This window comes from Arachis ipaensis, chromosome B09 (genome assembly GCF_000816755.2).
Source record: "Arachis ipaensis cultivar K30076 chromosome B09, Araip1.1, whole genome shotgun sequence".
Lineage (NCBI taxonomy): Eukaryota > Viridiplantae > Streptophyta > Magnoliopsida > Fabales > Fabaceae > Arachis > Arachis ipaensis.
The window spans coordinates 130881235-130888144 of NC_029793.2; positions in this window are offsets into that span (position 1 = coordinate 130881235).

The window sequence follows — 6910 nt, forward strand, 5'->3', positions numbered from 1 at the left end:
ACAAAATTTCAAGAATTCTTTCGTAAAGAATTTTAGTTATGAAAACAAAAATATATGAGGATAATTTTTTAACATGCAATATTTACTATTTGAAATTGGAATTGTATACATGTATTATGAAAAAATAGAACTATATAATTGTTTTAAGGTACCTATCAAGAACTCCAATATCTAAATCGGTAAAAATTTAAGTAGATCTATGTAAGAATTAAATTAAAAAAAAAATTACTTAAGTGATATTAAGAATTATAAATGTCACCTAGTCATTTTAGAGATGACTACAAATGATCATGAATAATTATTTTTTTATAGAATAAAAAATTATCTTATATTTAGATTAGTTGTATTATTATCTTGACAATACTCTAATGCATTGGACAACCCCCAATGCTAGATATAAGATATACATCTACACACTTTTTATATATTTATCAATTTTTTTTTTCGGTTGCAGCTGGTAGGACTTAAACCCGAGACCTCTAAAATGAGAAGGAGACGAAATACCATGTGAGTTATTGGTCGTTGACAAAAAAAAAAACGTTTAACTTGTTCTTCAAATCGAGTAGAATACAAATTTTAGAGATCTGTATCCAAAGTCGGTGCGATCCACGTGAATAAGGCCATATGGACTGCCCGTTTAATACCAAAAAACAAAAGGCCATATGGACTAATTTTGCCGCCGTTTAGACCGATTTTGTTTGGTCTAACTTCGAACGTAATATATCACTAAAAAATGTGGGTTGAATTTATATTCAGTAGGTCTAAATATAAACAAGCTATTGATTAAGATGGTGACAATTTTTTTTATTTTTCTCTTAATAAATCTATTACAAACATGTTGAAAATTTCAACTATTTAATTTGTTTCATAAAATATTTCTCTATTAAACACCTTAATAAGTACTGGGTATAAGTCAAAATGATGATATTTTATGCTAAATATATACAATATAACACAAATTATAATTGACTGATATAAATTAAAAATTTAAATATTTTTAAAAGATAATTCTAATAATTATTACTAAATAAACTAAAATATCTAACATTATTATTAATATTTTTGTTAAATTAATAAAAATAAAATAATAACTTACATAATTAAAATGAATAAGATAATTAACAATATAAACTTCAGAACGATTAACAATTGTTTTCTTGACATTGTTGTGTTGCTGAAATTTTGTTGAGCTTGGAATAAATTAGAAGAAAGTTGAAGAAGAAAAGAGAAGAGAATGGATGTGAGAGAGTACTGAATTGGGAGAAGGAGAGGGAGTTTGAAGCGTGTTGTGAGTTGTGCGAGAGAGAAAGAGAGAAAGAGCTTGCACAAATACGTGAAATTGGTGTATAAATTGAACGATTCGATATGTATACTTAAATCGGACTGTTCAATTATTTTTTCATTAATTTAGACTATCTAACTTTTTCATCAATTTAGACTATCTAATTTTTTTTTTTTAATATCACAACGGCGTTAAGTATCATACTTTTCAATAATACGGAGAATTAATACGCCATTTTTTTATCCATTTCAAAATAAAAAAGCGGATACTTAAACGGCTAATCCCATATTATTATTACAAACTTTTTTGTCGTGCAGACCAATTGAAAAATATTAAAAGAAGACTTAATAATGACTGACGCCTAAATAATATTAAAAGAAGTAGGGGTGTAAATTATCGAACCGGACCGAAAATTATCGCAGAACCGAACCGAATTTTACAACAACCGATTGAAAAATAAAAAAACCGGTTTTTTTTGTTTTTTTCGAACTAAACCGATCGGTTCGGTTTGGTTTTCGGTTGTCTTTGCTAAAACCGAACCGAACCGGACCGAACCGAAGGATGATGGTTCAGTGGAGTGTGATTTTACTAAGTTGCCCCCGTTAACCTAGGTATAAAAAGGAAACTCAGAAAAATAACCTAGCTTTCTTCTTCCCCTTTCTTCTTCAGCCGCGAACCCTACCTAGCCTATACCCAGTTACCCAGTCTGCCAGCCACCCACACCTCTCTCCCCCATTCTTCGAAGGTTCCACGGTTCCACCTCCGAGCTCCATACTTGAGAGAAGGAGAGGCTGAGGGAGACAGAGAACTCGCCAATCGTCGCTCGAAGCCTCGAGGTCGTTCATCATCGCCGTCAAAGGGTCGCCGTCGCAGGGTCGCCGAGCAACAAAGCCAAAGTCGAGCACTCGAGCAGCACTCCAATGTCCAACTAGTCCAGCCGCCGAGCAAGACTCCAGAGGCCGAGCCGCCGAACAACCAGTCCCTCTCCTGCAAAAACCCAAAACGAAACATAACTATGTCTTCGTCAGAGGTTAGATTTTGTGTTTGGTTATTTGTATTGTTATGTGAGTTTCTGATTGTATGTTTAGTGATTTAGAAGACTTATTTAAAAATATACAAAGTTAATGAACAGAAAAAATGAAGTTCTGGAGTTGTTAGATCTGAGAAAATGTTGCTGTGTTGAAAATATACAAATGTTTAGTGATTTGTTTTTTAGTTAATGTTGCTGTGTTGTTTTTGTTAACTACTAGTGAGTCTCTTTGATTGCTCTTTCTTGTTCTTGTGATACTGATCATTGGCTTATTTGTATTGTTATGTGAGTTTCTAATTGTATGTTTAGTGATTTAGAAGACTTATTTAAAAATATACAGAGTTAATGAACAGAAAAAATGAAGTTATAGAGTTATTAGATCTAAGAAAATGTTACTGTGTTGAATGTGTCTTATTTTTGGGGGTGAATCAGCAACCTCTTATTCTTGGTGATAACCATAAGTTGCAGGTGATTCCTTCATTTATCATTTGTTTGATTAAGCTGCTAACCATGTGGTGAACTGCCTTTTCATGTTGCCTTTTACATGATAAAGTAAATATTGAGTTTTAGTATATTAGTTAAATGTTACTTAAAGATGCTGAAAAGAGACCATGATATCTAATGCAAATATTGGTCAACTATTTATGACTTTGCCAGTACTATTAAGTGATATGACAGTGATGTATGATGAATAACTAAAATAGTTCGATTGTGTTAACAGCAGTGCTTAAAACTTGTTTTAGGTTTGTACTTGTAGGCATATGATGTGCATAAGCCTTTCTATTATCTAACAATACTTTTTTAACCATTTCTTAGTATTACATAGTTATGATTATTAAATTCTAAAACTCAAGCAACTTATTATATGAGAAGTGTGGTTAACGTAAACAGAGAAAAAGATTAAAAAAGAAGGTAGTTTCTTGTTGGAATGGTTCTCAGTTATCACACATAAAATGTTGGCAGTTTAGATATCACTTAAAAGAGAATGAATTTATTTTAAAAATCTTATGACATTTATTTATCACTTTTTATTTGTGATGGATATCTCTGCATCTCTGTTCCGTCTTACCAAAGGTCTATTTTTTGTTCACTTTTCTGCTTCTTTAACTCTGCACTTTTGTCAAGTGGATTCATTGGTGGAAGATATTGGTTTATTTTATATAGAGGTTGTTTATTTTATTGGTGGAAGGTATTGATATCAACCAAATTTAATTTCTTTGTTAATATATAACTAATTGTTGATTGGCTGCTTAGGAGCTATTGTGGTTTTGTTGATGGAAACAAAACTGTTGGTTCTGTTCATGAGTTAAAAATGCTACTTTTTCATTGTTCTGTTTATATGTATGCAGCCAACAAGCAATGAGGTGCCCAATGAACGGACGCCTGAAGTTGGGGGTGAAAATGTCGAGTCCGTGGTACGTTCCTCAACGGACAGCGGCACGCTTACCAAACCCCCGCCCCACCCTAGAACAAAGAAGAGGAAGGTTGATATGACTAATGTGGGTGCAACTTCGGGAGCAACTCCTACAAATCCAGCTCCAAGCAATGTGGACACTGATGAAGAGGATGGCAAGGATGAAGCCAATGAAGGTAACAGAAAACCTTCTAGACCTAGATCCTGGACTTGGAAATACTTTACAAAGGATCCTAAGTCCAAGCCATCACATCCTAGGGCTAAATGTAATTGGTGTGGTGCATCATATGCATGTGACTCTCATAGAAATGGTACAACTAATATGCGTTATCATTTGTTGAATCAATGTAAAAAATTTCCTAGGGACTCGGGTGACCCTAGTCAAACAATCCTTACCTTCCAACAAAAAAAAGAGGGTGAAGGGGTATTTACTGCAGTTACTTTTGATGCTGAAATGTGTAGAAAAGTCCTTGCTAGGATGATAATTATTGATGAGCTACCGTTCAAGTTTGTTGAGGGGGAGGGATTCAGATTCTATATGAGTATAGTGCAACCTAGATTTCCACTTCCAGGAAGGATTACTGTTGCTAAGGATTGTTGGAATCTTTATATTAGTGAGAAGAATAGGTTGAAAACTGTGTTCAAACAACCGAATCAATCTGTTTGTTTAACTACTGATTGTTGGACTTCTGTGCAAAATCTGAATTATATGTGTCTCACTGCTCATTACATTGATCATGATTGAAAATTGCAAAAGAGGATTATCAATTTTTGTCTTATTAAAAACCACAAGGGAGAAACAATTGGTAGAAAAATTGAGAGATGTCTTTTGGGGTGGGGGATATCTAGAGTGTTCACAATTACTGTTGATAATACTAGTTCTAATGATACTGAAATATCTTATCTAAGAACTAGAATGGAGGATTGGAATTTACATCCTTTGAAAGGAGAACATTTGCATGTTAGGTGTTGTGCACATATTCTTAATCTTGTTGTTAATGATGGTCTGAAAGAGATGCATGAATCTATTAGTAAGATAAGAAATGCTATTAGATATGTGTGTGCTTCCCCTAGTCGCATGAATAGGTTCAAAATTTTCATAAAGGAAGCTAGGATACAAGACAAGTGTACTTTTCAACTCGATGTTCCCACTAGATGAAACTCTACATACACTATGCTTGAAAGTGGTTTGAAGTTTCAAAAGGCGTTCAAGAGGCTAGGGGAGAGAGATACAGAATATGCTCTAATGCAAGGTGGTATTCCGAGGAATATTGATTGGGACAATGCAAAACACTTTATGGAATTCTTGAAAATTTTTCATGATGTTACAAAGAGTGTGTCTGGTAGTTTGCTTGTGACTTCTTCTCAATATTTTCATGAGTTTTGTAAGATTTTGCGAGTGTTCAAGGCTTCTTGTGGTAGTCGAGATCCATTACTTGGGAGTATGGCTGAGAGGATGAAGCTTAAGTATGACAAATATTGGGGTAACATAAAAAATATCAATATGATGATTTTTGTTGCTGTGGTTCTTGATCCTAGATACAAGTTGAAGTTTGTGAACTTTAGCTTTGAAAAGCTATATGATAAGGATGATACTGATTTTTTGGGTGCAAAAGTGAAAGAGATCTTCTCCAATATGTTTGATTGCTATGTGAGTGCAAATAATGGGGGTAGATCATTTACTTCAGCAATAATGGATGGTGCATCAGATGTGGGAGTACCTGATGGTGACATGGCTGGTGATTTTTTCAAGGAGGTTCATTTTCATGAGATCATCAACAAGAATGAGGTGGATTTGTATTTGATGGATGGTTTAGAGAAGCCTCGTGATCAAAATACTTTTGACATATTGAATTGGTGGAAGGTAAATTCTAGCAAGTATCCTATCTTATCCCAAATAGCTAGAGATGTCTTAGCAATGCCGGTCTCGACTGTTGCTTCAGAATCAGCTTTTAGCACTGGTGGAAGAGTGCTTAACAACTATAGGAGTTCTTTAACTCCAAAGACAGTTGAGGCATTGATATGCACACAAAATTGGCTTCGTGCTTCTCCAATGACAACTGGTTTTGAAGAGCTTATTGAAGAGTTTGAGAAACTTGAGTTAGGTATGCAAAAAAGAAATTTGTAGTTCCCTTTATGGTTTATGTTTATAATTTATAATCTATATTATGTTTATAATCTATATTGATTTTCTTGTTTTATTTTTGTAAAAATTGCACCAACCGGAGAAGATGAGGATGAGTCTGGTGTAGATTCTGATTAAACATGGTGGCTGTTTGGCTTTTGTTTGTTTAAAAGTGAATGTTTCGGTTTAAACAGTGTTTATTGTTGTTGTTTGTGTTTATTGTTTTTGTTTTGCTAGACATTTTTAATTGTCTTTGTTTTATGTTTAATTAAATTGAATTTGTATTGGATTTGGATGTGATAAACTCTTGTTATTCTAGTTTATTGAAAGTTTTAAATATCATTTTATAGCATTTTAAATTCAGATAAGCAGGTGTAAAAAATCGAAAAAATCGACCGAACCAAACCGCTGTTGGTTTGGTTCGATTCGGTTCGGTTGCTCAAACAGCAGCCAACCGAACGGTTGGCCTCTTAAAAAAACCGATCAAGTCGGTTCGGTTGGTTTTCGATCCAAAACCGAACCGAATCAAACCGATTACACCCCTAAAAAGAAGTCTTAATTGCTAGTTGTTCTCTCCAATTCCTACATAGAGGAAGCTGCTGCCTAGGATTTCTAAGCTTGTGCATAGAAAGTTCTTTCTCTGTATTCGAATTCCATTTAAGAAAAAAAATTACTATTTTATAAAAACATGTTAAAATTATAAAAATAAAATTTTTAATTAAAATTTTAATATATTTATTTTATATATATTGAGAGAAAAAATTTAAATGACTTTCATAAAATATAAAATTTGTCAGCGCAAATGTCAAATTTTGTCTAACACAATTAATCCCAGGTTAAGCTGTTTGTTGTCTTCCCATTGTTCGTTCTTTCGAAATTGTTCCCCACCAGACCAGAATGAATGACAATCTAGCTGCATTGCATTTGCATAGGAACTAGTTTTAAAGAAAAAATAAATAAATATTAGATGAAAAAACTAAACAATTATTATAAAATGAAATATTATGAAACCTTTTAATATATGAGAAAATAATCATTTTTAATTTCTAAATGGTATTT